Source organism: Schistocerca nitens, chromosome 6 (assembly GCF_023898315.1).
Source record: "Schistocerca nitens isolate TAMUIC-IGC-003100 chromosome 6, iqSchNite1.1, whole genome shotgun sequence".
NCBI classification, from domain to species: domain Eukaryota; kingdom Metazoa; phylum Arthropoda; class Insecta; order Orthoptera; family Acrididae; genus Schistocerca; species Schistocerca nitens.
This window is the reverse complement of record NC_064619.1, coordinates 245,125,035-245,142,646: the sequence shown is the minus strand read 5'-3', so window position 1 is coordinate 245,142,646 and position 17,612 is coordinate 245,125,035. Positions and strand designations below refer to the sequence as shown.

Below are 17,612 nucleotides of genomic sequence, written 5' to 3'. Positions count from 1 at the left end.
ACAATTTCCCTAAATCACTTTAGGCAAATGCCAGATTGGTTCCCTGGCAAGTAACATGGCTGATATCCTTCCACCATCCAACATGTTCTTCATCTCTAATAACCTTGTCAAAGACTTGACATTAAAACCTAAATGTCGGCAACATGTGAGAAAGAGGTTGAGCAAGATTAGCAAACACTTTTGAATAAAGCTGTCTGGAATACAGTTCATACAACACTATAGCACATCTGTGAATTTCCACATTTTGCAAACTTGATATCTAAGCAAAAGACTTGTCTTCTACAGACCAACATTCCATATTCTCACTCATGTGCACTCTTCATATGTATATGAGTAAGCTTCCAAAGGACATTCTCTCAAGCTTTTACCTCCAGCTACAACTTTTGCCCTCCATACTGACACACATGACAAGTTTTGCAACTGTCCCAAAATCTTCTTATAGTTTTATTCTGATTCGAGTGCTTCATCCAGACTTGTTTCCAACTCAATCCATATCATTGCTTGCACATAATGTATGCTCAGTCATTCTTTTGCATTATGGAATTACACTGATTTGAAATAGCTGTGCAAGATTTTAGAATTATTTCTTCTTTGTACACTTAGATCATCTGCATATCAGCTCGGTTTTCCCATATTATATCATCTTCTAAATATACAAAATTTTCTGTTCCTTATGACAATTTTTTCTCTGTTTCATTATACAGCTGCCATTCTTTTATCTTATACTAACTTAGCCCGTGTTGCTTCGCTCGCACTGTGTGGTCTGCACAGATTTTTTTTGTTTTCCTTTAGTCGAATGTTTATATTGCTCACAAATGGCAACATCTAAACTTTGCACACTAATTAAGGTCATAGAAGCAGGGATGTACTTCTGACAAAAAAGAAACGATTCTGGTAGCTAGGGTCAGAGGTCTTAGTTAATCTTGCCTTTACAGTCTTTATGCTGATATTTCCATGGAAATCAAATAAAAATTTTCATAGATTTAACTTTAAAAATTTGTGACATGATAATAATTGTCATCCACTATTTCGACTCCTTAGAGGCTGAAACAAATTCGTTTATTTCCAAACAAGAAGCTAAATATCAGTTTTCTTAGATTTAACTTAAAATGCTTTCATAATGAAATGATTTTATTAAAATTTTCATCCCATATTTAGCTCCATTGGGGGTTGAATTTCCAAAAACACTGAAACACATGTTTTATTATTTGCAACTGAGAAGTCAAATACTAATTGTCATATATCTTGCTTTAAAAATGTTTAATTGGTGCTTTAATGATGATTTATTTTCCAAAACAGGTTTCACTCACTTTTTACCCCCTTATTGGCTGAATTTCCTAAAATACTGAAGCTCTTAAAAAAGACTGGGAAGTGAAATATCTATGTTCACAGATGTAGCTTTAAAAATGCTTCAGTAGTTCTTTAATAATGATTTCTTTTTAAAAAAAACTATCACCAACTGTTTTACTCTTAGGGGTTACATTTCCAAAAAAGCTGAAACATGTATTTCTTTATATTTGAGCATGAGATGTAATACCAGTTTTCATAGTTCCAGCTTCAAAATTGCAGTTATAGTGACATATTTTCAAAAAACCTTTTGTCCTTTATTTCAGCCCCTTAGGGGTGAGGGGTGAAATTTTGAAAGAGCCCTTGTTTAACAATGCCTACAGTGTAAGATCAACACCCGCTCTAAATTTCAAGTTCCTATACATGGTAGTTTGGGATGGGCAGTGAGGAGTCAAGCCAGTCAGAACGTTTCCTTTTATACATAGAGGTTTGTTTTGCTTCAGTGAATCACAATGCATTGCTTAATATTGTACACACCTTTTTCAGTTCGTGTCAGTTCCTCAGCCCATTAATGCTCATAGATCCATTTTAATGGTGTGTTCCCATTGCTGAAAGTCACCAGTGGAGTATGTATACTTTATTAGCATGAGCATAACAGAAATTGTGCGACAAAAATTTGGGTCAAGCTAGTTAATATACAGTGACTGAAAGGCCATAAGAGCTTAAAAAGACATCATCTGCCTGCAAATTCTTATGCATGCTACGATACCGTGACTCCTTCTTGAGGGTCTCACAACTCTTTAGTGAGAATGTGTATGGTAAACACAGGACACCCAGCCTTGGCAGTACTATCTCCATTCTGCAAGCCTAATCTTGGACTGTTATATGCCCATAGGGGCATAGTTGGTAATCACTTTGTAAGGTCATAGCAATTCTGGTGTGCATACATTGTGGGCTCTTCAACACTGCCAGTTTCCTATTACCGTATACTCTGGGCATGTTTCAGTGACCATCAAGGGGCATCATGGTATAAAATAGCGTGCTTCAGAAAGCAATAATCTTGGTTTAACTATCCGGCTTGTGAGGATGGTAAAAACCACTGTAATGTTAGTGAATAAATTTCCAGTTTTGCCATGGTGTCTTCTGTTAATAAGCCAGCTATCAAGGTTTGATCCATAATCTTCCGGCATCACAATGTCAAACATAAGGCGTAACCAGCCTGTACGCCTAGCTGTAGTGTAACAAAATTAACATGATTAATTTTGAAAAGGAATTTCGGCATGTTGCACAGCATCCTCAGCTTCCTGATGCCTCAGGGCGGAGGATTAATCCTCTAAACTGCTAAAATTATTATTAAAGGGCAGTGTGGCAGAGGCGGAATTTTATTCACTGCAATCAGTAACTACACTTGACTAGTCAGGCCATAGAAAATTTATGTCTTCCTCAGGGGACTGTGTGAAGGGGCAACTGACTACACTTATTCAGGCTAGTTGGGACTCTTATCTTAGAGGACATTGATTGCCCTAGAATCTTTTAGGAACAAAATTATTTTTTATGCCAAAATTACAAGAAAAAGGGTGAACCATAAGGCAGTAATAACGCCAGACAGACAGAGAAAACTTGGATGGTCAGTACTCATGAGAAAGTTTGATCAATCGCAAGGTACCGGTAATATATTGGTCTTTAAATATGTCTGCTTGTGTCTGTATATGTGTGGATGGATATGTGTGTGTGTGCGAGTGTATACCCGTCCTTTTTTCCCCCTAAGGTAAGTCTTTCCGCTCCTGGGATTGGAATGACTCCTTACCCTCTCCCTTAAAACCCACATCGTTTCGTCTTTCCCTCTCCTTCCCTCTTTCTTGATGAGGCAACAGTTTGTTGCGAAAGCTTGAATTTTGTGTGTATGTTTGTGTTTGTTTGTGTGTCTGTCGACCTGCCAGCACTTTCATTTGGTAAGTCACATCATCTTTGTTTTTAGATATATTTTTCCTACGTGGAATGTTTCCCTCTATTTTATATATATATATATATATATATATATATCTAAAAAGAAAGATGATGAGACTTACCAAACAAAAGCGCTGGCAGGTCGATAGACACACAAACAAACACAAATATACACACAAAATTCAAGCTTTCGCAACAAACTGTTGCCTCATCAGGAAAGAGGGAAGGAGAGGGAAAGACGAAAGGATGTGGGTTTTAAGGGAGAGGGTAAGGAGTCATTCCAATCCCGGGAGCGGAAAGACTTACCTTAGGGGGAAAAAAGGACAGGTATACACTCGCACACACACACATATCCATCCACACATACAGACACAAGCAGACATATGTGTGGATGGATATGTGTGTGTGTGCGAGTGTATACCTGTCCTTTTTTCCCCCTAAGGTAAGTCTTTCCGCTCCCGGGATTGGAATGACTCCTTACCCTCTCCCTTAAAACCCACATCCTTTCGTCTTTCCCTCTCCTTCCCTCTTTCCTGATGAGGCAACAGTTTGTTGCGAAAGCTTGAATTTTGTGTGTATATTTGTGTTTGTTTGTGTGTCTATCGACCTGCCAGCGCTTTTGTTTGGTAAGTCTCATCATCTTTCTTTTTAGATATATTTTTTCCACGTGGAATGTTTCCCTCTGTTATATATATATATATATATATATATATATATATATATATATATATATATATATATATGGAATGTTTCCCTCTATATATACACTGTGAGTCCAGATCATGAAGATGTCATCAATAAATCTGTACCAAACTTTGGGTTGGCAGGCCTGGGTAACCAAGAAGGCTTCCTCTAAGCGACCCATGAATAGGTTGGCGTACGAAGGGGCCATCCTGGTGCCCATGGCTGTTCCCTTTAATTGTTGGTATGTCTGGTCTTCAAAAGTGAAGAAGTTGTGGGTCAGGATGAAGCTGGCTAAGGTAATGAGGAAAGAGGTTTTAGGTAGGGTGGCAGGTGATCGGCGTGAAAGGAAGTGCTCCATCACAGCGAGGCCCTGGACGTGCGGGATATTTGTGTATAAGGAAGTGGCATCAATGGTTACAACGATGCTTTCTGGGGGTAACGGATTGGGTAAGGATTCCAGGCGTTCGAGAAAGTGGTTGGTGTCTTTGATGAAGAATGGGAGACTGCATGTAATGGGTTGAAGGTGTTGATCTACATAGGCATATATATATATCTGCTTGTGTCTGTGTATATGCGGATGGATATGTGTGTGTGTGCGAGTGTATACCCGTCCTTTTTTCCCCCTAAGGTAAGTCTTTCCACTCCCGGGATTGGAATGACTCCTTACCCTCTCCCTTAAAACCCACTTCCTTTCATCTTTCCCTCTCCTTCCCTCTTTCCTGACGAAGCAACCGTTTGTTGCGAAAGCTAGAATTTTGTGTGTATGTTTGTGTGTCTATCGACCTGCCATCGCTTTTGTTTGGTAAGTCTCATCACTTTCTTTCTTTTTAGATATATTTTTTCCACGTGGAATGTTTCCCTCTGTTATATATATATATATATATATATATATATATATATATATATATATATATATGTGTGTGTGTGTGTGTGTGTGTGTGTGTGTGTGTGTGTGTGTGTTTTAAGGGAGAGGATAAGGAAAAAAGGACAGGTATATATATATATATATATATATATATATATAGGGAACGTGTGGATGGATATGTGTGTGTGTGCGCGAGTGTATACCCGTCCTTTTTTCCCCCTAAGGTAAGTCTTTCCGCTCCCAGGATTGGAATGACTCCTTACCCTCTCCCTTAAAACCCACATCCTTTCGTCTTTCCCTCTCCTTCCCTCTTTCCTGATGAGGCAACAGTTTGTTGCGAAAGCTTGAATTTTGTGAGTATGTTTGTGTTTGTTTGTGTGTCTATCGACATGCCAGTGCTTTCGTTATATATAAAGAGTGAATATATATATATATATATAATGTGACTTACCGAAAGTGCTGGCAGGTCGATAGACACACAAACAAACACAAACATACGCACAAAATTCAAGCTTTCGCAACAAACTGTTGCCTCATCAGGAAAGAGGGAAGGAGAGGGAAAGACGAAAGGATGTGGGTTTTAAGGGAGAGGATAAGGACTCATTCCAGTCCCAGGAGCGGAAAGACTTACCTTAGGGGGAAAAAAGGAAAAAAGGACAGGTATACACTCGCACACACACACACACATATCCATCCGCACATACACAGACACAAGCAGACATTTTTAAAGGCCTTTACAAATGTCTGCTTGTGTCTGTGTATGTGGGGATGGATATGTGTGTGTGTGTGCGCGAGTGTATACCTGTCCTTTTTTTTTCCCTCTAAGGTAAGTCTTTCCGCTCCTGGGATTGGAATGACTCCTTACCCTCTCCCTTAAAACCCACATCCTTTCGTCTTTCCCTCTCCTTCCCTCTTTCCTGATGAGGCAACAGATTGTTGCGAAAGCTTGAATTTTGTGTTTATGTTAGTGTTTGTTTGTGTATCTATCGACCTGCCAGCACTTTCGTTCGGTAAGTCACATCATCTGTGTTTTTAGATATATTTTTCCCACGTGGAATGTTTCCCTCTATTATATTCAATCGGTCTTTAAATATGTCTGCTTGTGTCTGTATATGTGTGGATGGGTGTGTGTGTGTGTGTGTGTGTGTGTGTGTGTGTGTGTGTGTGTGAGTGCGAGTGTATACCTGTCCTTTTTTCCTTTTTCCCCCCTAAGGTAAGTCTTTCCGCTCCCTGGATTGGAATGACTCCTTACCCTCTCCCTTAAAACCCACATCCTTTCGTCTTTCCCTCTCCTTCCCTCTTTCCTGATGAGGCAACAGTTTGTTGCAAAAGCTTGAATTTTGTGTGTATGTTAGTGTTTGTTTGTGTATCTATCGACCTGCCAGCACTTTCGTTCGGTAAGTCACATCATCTGTGTTTTTAGATATATTTTTCCCACGTGGAATGTTTCCCTCTGTTATATTCAATCGGTCTTTAAATATGTCTGCTTGTGTCTGTATATGTGTGGATGGATATGTGTGTGTGTGCGTGTGTATACCTGTCCTTTTTTCCCCCTAAGGTAAGTCTTTCCGCTCCCGGGATTGGAATGACTCCTTACCCTCTCCCTTAAAACCCACATCCTTTCGTCTTTCCCTCTCCTTCCCTCTTTCCTGATGAGGCAACAGTTTGTTGCGAAAGCTAGAATTTTGTGTGTATGTTTGTGTGTCTATCGACCTGCCATCACTTTTGTTTGGTAAGTCTCATCACTTTCTTTCTTTTTAGATATATTTTTTCCACGTGGAATGTTTCCCTCTGTTATATATATATATATATATATATATATATATATATATATATATATATATATATATGTGTGTGTGTTTTAAGGGAGAGGATAAGGAAAAAAGGACAGGTATATATATATATATATATATCCCTATCTTGGGCACAGAAAGGGGTACAATATGCTGCTATTATATATATATATATATATATATATATATATATATATATATATATATATATATATATATATAATAGCAGCATATTGCACCCCTTTCTGTGCCCAAGATAGGGATAGGTTGAGTGTGTGTATATATATATATATATATATTACTATTTAAAGACTACAATATGCTATTTTATATATATATATATATATATATATATATATATATATAAAAATAATAGCAGCATATTGTACCCCTTTCTGTGCCCAAGATAGGGATAGGTTGAGTGTGTATATAATAGCAGCATATTGTACCCCTTTCTGTGCCCAAGATAGGGATAGGTTGAGTATAGGATAGTGTAAGTCTTCCTTTTTTTCTGCTATTATATCATGAATGTCACTGTTGTTTTTAAACTGGTCCATGTTGTTGAGAAAAAATTTCATTAGTGAGTAAATGTACTGTGAGGCTGTTGTAAGAATTCCCAGTCTTTTAAAAAGATGCCTGCAAGATGTGTGACTATGAACCCCACACATTATTCTAACCACTTTCTGTTGAGCAGTGCATACTTTTTGTCTAAATGGTGAGTTAACCCAAAATATTATTCCTTATGACATCAGAGAGTGAAGGTATGTTAGCTTACTAATTTCTGTATCCTCAAAATTGACAATTATTCTGATTACAAAATTTGCTGAACCTAGTCGCTTTAGAAGATCCAAAATACAAATTTTCCATTTAAGATTCTCATCTATATGTACACCCAAAAACTTAGTATGCTCTACCCTGTTTACTGACTTCTGTTGATGTATTATATTTATTGTAGGAACTGTACCTTTTGCAGCAGAGAATTGGATGTACTGTGTTTTTTCAAAGTTTAGAGCAAGCCCATTTGCAGAAAACCAATTAATGACTTTTCCAAAGACCTTATTTGTATCATTTTCAATTGGAGTTTCTTTTACTGGATTAATAATGATGCTTGTATCATCAGCAAACAGTGTCAGTTCACCTTCCTGTTTCAGATAGGAAGGGAGGTCATTCACATATATCAAGAACAGAAGGGGACCCATGACTGAACCCTGTGGAACACCTAATGTAATTTCACCCCAGTTAGATGAAGTGGCAAACTTATTTAAATCACTTGACCATATAAGGAAACTTTTTGCTCCCTGTTCTGTAGGTATGACTTAAACCATTCATATGCTATTCCCTTTATACCATAGAATTCTAATTTCTGTAACATAATGTCATGGTTCACACAATGAAATGCTTTGGACAAGTCACAGAAAATTCCTATGGGTGACATTTTACTATTTAAAGACTATATTACATGGACAGTGAAACTGTATATTGTTGTCTCAGTGGAACAGCATTTTTGAAATCCAAACTTTGATTTACTAAGTATCCCATTACTGTTGAGATGGCTAACCACTCTTGAGTTCATTACTTTCTCGAAGATTTTTGAAAATGCTGTAAGCAAGGATACTGGCCGATAATTATTGACATCTGTGGTGTCCTCCTTTTTGTAGAGAGGCCTGACAATGACGTATTTTAACCTGCCTGGGAAAATACCTTGAGTTAGTGATGCATTAATATGAGAGTCAGAACATCAGCTGTAATTGCTCCACATTGTTTTAATATCTTATTAGAGATGTCATCTATTCCAACAGAACATTTATTTTTCAAAGCTTTAATAATTTTACTTATTTCACAAGAGGTTGTTAGGTGAAAGTTAATCTGACTAATTTTTTTCAAAAGAGACTGGCTTTTTCTTTTGGACTGTTCTCACCAATTTTTTCTCCTACACTTAAGAAATGGTTGTTAAATACATTAGCTACTTGTACGCTGTTGGTTAGGATGGTCTTGTTCTCGTTAATGGTAATACTACCTACCCCAGTGGTTACTTTTCCTGTCTCCCTCGTAACAACATTCTGTATTGATTTTATTTTATTGCCAGAGTTGTTAATTTCTTCTCTAACACACATATTTCTTGATTTTCTTACAACTTTTCTCAGTATGTTACAATAATTTTTATAATCTAAAACTACTTCTGGATCTTTACTAGTTCTTGCTGTCTCATACAGTTTTCTTTTCCTTTCTGAAGACACTTTAATACCTGTAGTAATCCAAGGTTTATTTGAAAAGTGTGTGGTGTTATATTTAGTAATTTTCTTTGGGAAACAATGTTCAAAAGGGGATATAAATTTATCAAGAAATATGTTGCATTTATCATTAGCATTTGGCTCATTATATACATCTCCCCAACTAACATTTCTTAAGTTTTCTCTGAAGTGCTCTATAGATACCGGGTTGAGCAACCTCACACTTTTACTTAATGGTTTCTGAACTGTACACCCTGTTAGGCTTTGTAAGTTAATCAGTTGTTCATCATGGTCTTGACACTCTATTTACCACAGGGAAAGCATGTGTTTGTTTTACATCCTCTTTTGTACAAATACATTATCTATTAGAGTGCTACTGTCCTGAGCTTTATGTGTAGGGAAACTTATCACTGATCCTAAGTTATATGTTGTTAATAACACTTCTAGTTCACTTTTCCTATCAGAATTACTTAGAAAGTTTACATTGGAATCACCACAGATTAATAACTTCTTCTTTTTGTCTGACAGACAGCATAATAGGAAGTCAAACTTTTTTATGAACAGCTTCCAGCAACGCGAGCAACAAGGCAAATTTCATTTATAGTAATCAAGAGAGAGGAGGGATCCTTTCAAATCAGCTCTTAGTTTTTGCAGTATTTGGAAGCATCTGATGAAACTTTGAAATATGTCTTTGAAATGGCTTTATAGAGGTCTGTGCTGCTCTTAGGTTTAAGTGTTTAGAAATCAGACAATTTACCTATAGCAACTAATATGAATAACACCATTAGTTACAGCAAGAGATTCTCATAATATAATGAAAATTTACCCAGAGATATAAGAATGGTCATTTGTCCAGATGTAAAGGACATCATGAAAAACGTAAATGATCTCTACAACAAAATTTGGAATTTATATTAACATTCAACTCCTCCATATAAGTAGCTCACATCGCAGCTGTGTTTATTAAGCCCAAAGTTTGACACAGTGTACCAAACTGTATGAGATGTTTTCAATTCCAAAAGTTTGAGCATACGTATAGCTTCATGATTTAACTAAGAATGCGTTAAATTCGTATCACAGGCATTCACAGAAAATGAACTGTATATGATACCGTCTGCAAGGCATAAGTGCATGAAGGGGGAGGGGGCAAAAGGAAAGGAAATGGTAGGGAACTAATGATATCAGCTGCATCGAGACTGTAAGGAATCAACAGTGATGTATGCCAGACTGAGTCTCGAACCCAGCATCTCCCGCTTACTAGGCAGTTGCATTAACCACTGTGCTACCCAGACACAGTATTTATTGCAAATGTGATGATCATCTCGGCAAGCTCCCCAGCCAGCCGACTCACATTCCCACGCACCATGCAGCTTCCGTCCATGTCCTTCATGTTTACTAATTTTAGGCACCCACTGGAGGTCATACATAGATGTGCATCCACACTGAAAGTTGTGGATTCATTGCCCATCAAGATGAACCAGTTACATGAATATGTGGTTCTGTTCTTTCAGACATGTGCTGCTTACCATGTTGAGGAGGCATTGAGATGCGGAGAGGCATAACAAAAAGACTACTGTACGTTTAAGCTTTTGGCCACAAGGCCTTCTTCTGAAGTAGAAAATACACATACATTCTCACAAGCATATGCAACCTGACCGCAGCAGCCAGAGGCAGTGGTCTCGTGTGTGTGTGTTTTTACACAGTCTTGTTTTTTGCTTTATATATATTACATTTTATGGTTTCTTGTTAGACACATTTTGCCATGTTAAATCTTTTTAATTAATGACTATACATATTCTGTTTTAAGCTATTGAACTTATGATGCTGATTCCTTATGTGTCTCAGCACTAGTACCCTTTACTGGCTATAGCTATGTTTGTACAAGTAGGCTGTAGGATGCCCCGTGGCCATCACCAGCATTTGTTATGTACCAATGTTTTGATGCTGATACCTTCATCAGAATGCTTTTAAGGGTACATATAGTTTCCAGACTCATTGTCTTTTTTTATGGATTAGCCCTCAGTCAATTGAATTTTGTTTTTTGGTACTAGTGATTTTTCTGTTTTGTGGCAGTAAGCTGAAACAGGTCATTGTGAATTGTATATTATATGTGATCAAGATGGACATTTATTAATAAAGTGCCACACATTATTGCAGACTTGTTTACAGACCTTACGTCTTCTGTCGATAATTACTACATCTACCTGAGTGCCTAGAACCGTAGCTTTCATTATACCACATGAGAAAAGTGTGAGTTGATTTTCACAGGACTGATGTTTTTGGAACTCACATTGGTTAGTTTGAAGGAGGTTGTGACATTCCGTCGCCCCACATCGGTCTTAGCAGTACGGCCTCATACCATACATGCTTCACTCTCTACAGCCGTCTGCTAAGGCAGCGAGTCTCTTTCTTCATGTGCCTATTTCTGTCCAAAGCTCTCAATTTTGCTGTGCAACCTGATACCCATCTACTATAATTGCTGGGCAATAGGTTTGAGACAATAGCTGCTGAACTAGCTAGGCTTCCACTGCCTTAATGTCATCCTCATTTCTGATTTTCCCTCCACAGTGACACCACTGGATATCAGCACCACACACATGCCACATGGCAATGTACTTCACATCCAAGACACTTGTAGCAAAGTATTGCAACTCACCTGTGCCACACCATTCTCCATACATGCACCACAGTTCAGTATGTAAAATGGTGTTTCATGCTGTAAGATGTTCAATCCAGCCTGCAAGTGCTTGTGTGCACATTACACTAGCCAAAACTCGAGCTCCCACCCGTCACAGCTGGTGCACTTGAGTGATAACTGTATTCTGTTCCTGTGGATCTTCCTGGCCATTTTTCCCATGAGAGACGATCAATTCCACACTTCGTGGCAGTAAAAATCGTGCTTGTGCTGTAAATACTTGACTACAAGTTAGTTCCTTTGTTCTGTGTCCCATAATTGTGTGAAATTTTTGCAGAAAATTTATTTTCTGTATGAGTCAGCACAAAGATACTATTCTTACCGCTGCTCTTTTATTTAGTGCTAACATATCACCGAGTGACTTTTGCTAAAAACTGTTAAATTCTGAGATAATTTTCTGATATCATTCCATTGCTTCCTGTAATAATTTAGTTATTTGAATGAACTTGTTGTTTTTCTTAACCTCTTATGATCATTATTCATTGTGCAGTATCCAATAAGCCATTTCTCATGCCTTCAACTTCAGCTAGTTATTGTCATTATTTTATTAAGTTAGGAAGGAATATTTTCCTACACTGATGACTGACAGTAAACTCAGGTGACTTAGTTTTCAAATTTGGTATGTTGTTGGTTGCCTCATTCCTTGAAACATGCATTCAGACTACCACTCCTGTGCACCCCTTGAGCAAATTCCAGTTCTGTCATATGAACTCTGTCACACTAAGAATGTTTGCATGATGAATTATTTTTGTGCTGTGCATGCTATTGCACCATGACCCATATTTTGTGCTTAATACCACAAGCTATTTCCCTTGTGTGCATTTTGTGTATTCACCTCCACACAACCTAACGACCATAAGACTTCCACCACTGGCCCAACCAGCAGCTCACCGCCCACAGTTGGCACTCCAGTATCCCCTGATGTCATCAGAGACCTAGTGCATGTCTCGCAGAACTGCAACGTAAGCGTGCTTAGGCACCTCATGGTGACACAGTGACTGGCGGCCCAGTCTCCACACTGATGCCCTCACCTACCTGTGCATCTCTGTTATTCCACAAGGTCTCGAAGTGCCAAAACCCGAGACCTCCTCCCACTGCCACTACTACGTCCAGCTATGCCACAGCTCATTGCTGCCCTTCAGTCCCCAGAATCTGCACCTGTGATTTTCATCAGCATATGTCATCTTTGCTGGCTGCGACATCACCCATGACGACACCAAGTTTGCAATGGTGATCAGCAAGCTCAAGCTGACGTACACAATGGAGATCTGCAGTGTCATCTCATCATACCCAATCACTGACCACTGTGAGACAATCCAGAGACACACTTGTGCAACTCACATTGTCTGAGATGCAGTGAATCTGGGTCGTTCTTTCCCTCGAGCAGTTTGGGGACTGGCAGCCCTTGCAATTCCTGTGCCACCTCCAAAGCCCAACAAAGTCACACACAGTCTCCAATTGTTTCCTGTACAACATCTGGCAGGCTCGCCTTGTGTCCTGATACAGACAGCTGTGGTGTTGCACGCCGATTCCCCCATTACTGACATTACCAGCCTCATTGACAGGGTACAAGAGACACTGACCCCTCTGCGTACTACTGCCGACACCTTCAAGCACCAGCTCCTGCCTTGCTCGTTTCCACTGGTCATTAACACTGATGACGACACCACCACGGAGTGGCACTCGCTGCTCGACATGGTGCTGATGATGTCACTGTCAGCTCCCCTCTCTGCCAAACCACAGCACAGCACCTAGCAACTGGAAGTATATGACATTCTTGTCTGTCTCAGCACTGACATGGCAATGCTGCAGGCTATGGTTGCCAGCCTGGATTCTGCCCACCACCAATTGCACAGCCTCATCTGTCAGCACAATGACTGCTACCAACACTGCAGCTCCACTCACCTCGCTGATGCTTCCCAAGACGTGGCTGGTCTCTGCTACTACTGTGAACACCTTGGCCCAGATGCTACTTTGGGCCTCACTCTGCCACTCCATTCCTGCTCATCAGTGGCAGAGAGTTGTCTATCATCCTACAGTAACTCATACAGAATCCTTGCACTGTCTCAGTGATCCTCCTGATAACAACAAACAACTCTACAATTGCTTCCTGCAGCATGCATCATTGTGTGTTTGACCTCTGCCTATCACAGGACCTCCACTGGGCCTTCCCTGTCACGGACATCACTGACTTCATTATCAGAATGAACTTCATCGGGCACTATCGTCTCCTCCGTGATGTCGCCAGCCATAAAGCAAGTGGCATACTTCGGCCCACGTGCCAATCTCTTGGTGTAGTTTCCTGCTCTTACATATCCATCCCCACACCTCCTCGAGATATCTGTCATTCAACTGTCCATCACATCTATACCATTCCTGAACCACCTGTCTTCTGCCGATCACTACCCCTACCACCAGACAGTCTCAAAATTGCAGAGACGGAGTTTGATGAGCTGATCGCCATCAGCATTCAGCATCCTTTGAAGAGCTCTTGGGTATCTGTCCTTCACCTTGTCAAGAACAAGGATGGCTCCCGACACCCATGCAGAAATTACCAGGTGCTAAACTCCTGTACCATTCCTGACTGGTATCCAATGTCACCTCTATGTAGCTACACTGACTATAACACTTTGGCATGATCAACTGCACCAAGGCTTTCACCCAGACCACTGTTGCACACAAGGGCATCCAGAAGACTACCATCATCATGCCCCATAGCCTGTATGAGAGTGCCTTTATGAACTGCCCAAATGTGGCAGAATTTCCTGGCCAGTGTCTTGTGAGGCTTGCCCTGGTATTTTGCCTACAATATCCTCATTTTCTCCTCAATGCCTGATAACACTGTGAGCACTTCTGCATAATTTTTGAAAGCCTCCAGGACACCAGCATCACTGTCAACACAGCAAAGTGAATTTTTGGTGTCATTGAAGTGGTATTCCTGGGCTATACCATCTCCTCCACAACTTCTCATTCCCTGCCCGGCAAGGTACAAGCCAGCCTTCAGTTTCTGCATCCTAAGACATTCAAAGACGTATGGCATTTTCTTGGCACATTAAACATTTTCTGCTGCCATCAGAGGAATGCCATTGCTATGCAGGAGCCACCAACTGCTGTCCTTCATGACGTCAAAAGAAAGCAGTAGAAGCCAGTGCCAAGGACACCACAAATGGAAGACAGCCTTGCTGTCATCATGTTTGACTTGGGAGATGCTACCCTGCTTGCCCACCCCCACCCCCACCCCCACCCCACTGCCGCATTTGCCATCATGGTTGATGGCATACATATCCCCATCACTGCATTCCCAGTCATCAGGTGGCACTTCACACTTGTTCATACGAACGTCGTCAGCTCTCAACCTTCCTCTGACAACTGCCGCTGCATCCTCACCATAGTGGAAAGTTTCATCCACTGGCCTCAGGCAACACAAATACCCAACATCACCACCTTCACAGTAGCCACTGCTTTCATCTCCATGTGGATTACCCGTTTCAGTTGCTAGTGTCACATCACAACGGACCATGACTGTCAATTAACATCTTCCCTTTTTTGCACACTGAGGAGCCTCTGTGTGGCTGATCTGCACTTGACATCGAGTTTTCATCCAGCTGCCAGTGGTACGGTGGAACAGCTCCACCATGCCTTGAAGGCTGCCCTTGCATGCCTCAACAGCAGGTGGATTGCTGCCCCGACTCTGGAACTTTTTGGCCTCAATGTCACTCATAAGTCTGACCTGGAGACGTCAGCCACTAATGTTCTCTGTGGCTGCTCACCCTGCTGGGCAACTTCCTGGAGCTCACTCACCTACCAGCAGATGAGGCCATGCCTGAGCTCATCACCAGCTTACAGTACTGCACGGCTTGCCTGCAACCCAAACCAGCTCCAGTGCCACAGCAAATGCAGGACATTCATTCACAGTGGCCTCGCCTCATGAACCTATGTCTTGCTGCACATCGATGCTTAGCAGCAGAGACTTTGCTCCCACTAGGTCCTACAGTGGGACTCCAAAACGTTCATCCTACATCTTCACAGCACCCTTCCCAGCATCTCAATTGACAGGCTGAAGTCCACCTATATGCTGCCTGAACTGAAACAACTCAGCCCATCCACCATCATTGTCAACCACTGTCATTGCCAACTCTGCTCAGTACACCCCCTCACACCTTTCCCTCACTGCCTCCCTCCCCCAAAAAACCACCAGCCTACTGTACCATTGCTGAGGAAGCAGCCAGAAACCAATCAAGCTACCCTGGCATTGCCCTCATGATGCTACCCTGACCCACTGGTCATTGACAATGTAGGTGGCAGCACCTCCAACATACGGAACACTCATACCCTTGCCATTCGACCTGTACTGCAGCCTACATCTGATGTCGTGATTTCACCTCTGCTGTCGCCAACAGCCAACTGTGCCATTGCCCCCCCCCCCCCCCCCCCAATGCGACTCCAGCCCCCTTTGCTGCACCACCAGCTGATACATCACTTGCACTTGCTTCTGGCATCTTACCAGCCCTTACTGTCATGCACTGGCCTGACACTACAGACACGTGGCCACCCCACTGGTACTGCCCTCATTCATCACCACCTTTCTTCTCCTCCACTCTTGTAAGAGGGATCTGTGTGGTAGCCCTTCACCGTCCATCAGTCTTAGCAGTTCAGCCCCATTCCATACATGCCCGTCTCAAGGTGGCCATGTGTTAAGGCACCAGTTTTCTTTGTGTGTGCCTACTTCCACCCAAAGCTCTCGATTCTGCCATGTGAGCAGACACCCATCTATGGCCGCTGGCTATGGGACCAAGGCCATAGTTGTGGAGATAGATAGGCTTCAACCTGCCTGGTATTGTCCTCAGTTACAATCTCCCCTCCATGGCGACAAAATTGGATTTTGGCCCCCACATGTACCATGATGGACACAGCAAATGATGACACACTTCATATCTGAGATGCTTGTTGCAACTTGGAATGCAAAACATTGCTTTGTGCTGCAAGGCATTAAATCCGACTAACAAGTGCTAGTGCTAACATGAGTATTAGCAGAGATTCAAAATCCCCCCCTCACTGAAGTACATACACATGATAACATTGTTCCATTCCTTTGGATCTTGTCCTGGCGATTTTTCCCACAAGAGACTATTAATTCATAAAGCATTTATTATCTTAGCAATTCAGCACTGAGGATGCTATTCTTACCACACCACCCTTGTAGTTAATGTTGACAGATCACAAGTGACTTTCACTTAGAGCTATTAAATTTTGATATCATTTCAGAGCTCCCTGTAGTAATTTAGTTATTTGAAGAAACCTGTTGTTTTTCTTAATCTCTTGTGAACATTATTCATTATGCAGAACCACAGGCTACAATTGTCCCAATATGGAAAGTGCAGAAGAAGATGATGATGGATGTCAGTGATATTGGACAGTTATTTTGTGTATCCCTACTGCTATCCTTTCTGTAAATGGGTGTGACCTGTGCTTTCTTCTAAGTGCTGGGCACAACTTTTTGTTCGAGGGATCTCTGTTAGATTACAGTTAACAGAGGGGGCAAACTGCTCACTTTAAACCTACTTTTTATGAAACCATATCCATTTTTAACAAACTGATAAGTTACTGTAGATAGCTGTTTGTCTCCAATAACAGCTGACCTGTTATGGAAGAATTTGAGGCTAAAGCATTTCAGTCACCTGTTTTGATCACACTTTCAATATTTATTCTTATAATTCATGGTTTCTTTGCATTTGCTTCATTGCCACCCCTGCCAGTTGGTGCATAGAAATCATCATTTAAGGAAGAAAACTACAATTGTAACTTTTTATATCATAAGACGGCTTTGTCTTGTACATGTGTACAACCAGTTTACATAAAACTTTCTTAAACTTTGCATGTGACTTTATTATTTTTTATTTGGTAAAAGTAAAGGTAGCTCAAGTTATCTTTAGCGCCCCCTCCTTGAGGTTTTTCTGTATCCGCCACTGCCTTGGGCCATGACATGTTAACCAACACATACTTACCTGTATTTATGAGCAACCAGCTGCAATAACCTATCTCATCATACAGTCAACTACAGCCACTCACTCATAGAATGCAAACTATATCACTTCCAGGGACCTTGTGTT

General features: G+C 40.8%; 1 protein-coding gene across 1 annotated transcript in view; it reads left to right on the top strand.

Annotated features, from left to right (window-relative positions):
• LOC126262215 (deoxynucleoside kinase-like) overlaps positions 1–17,612 on the top strand; it is a 95,555-nt gene that overhangs the window by 1,143 nt on the left and 76,800 nt on the right. The gene's annotated exons all lie outside the window — the stretch shown is intronic.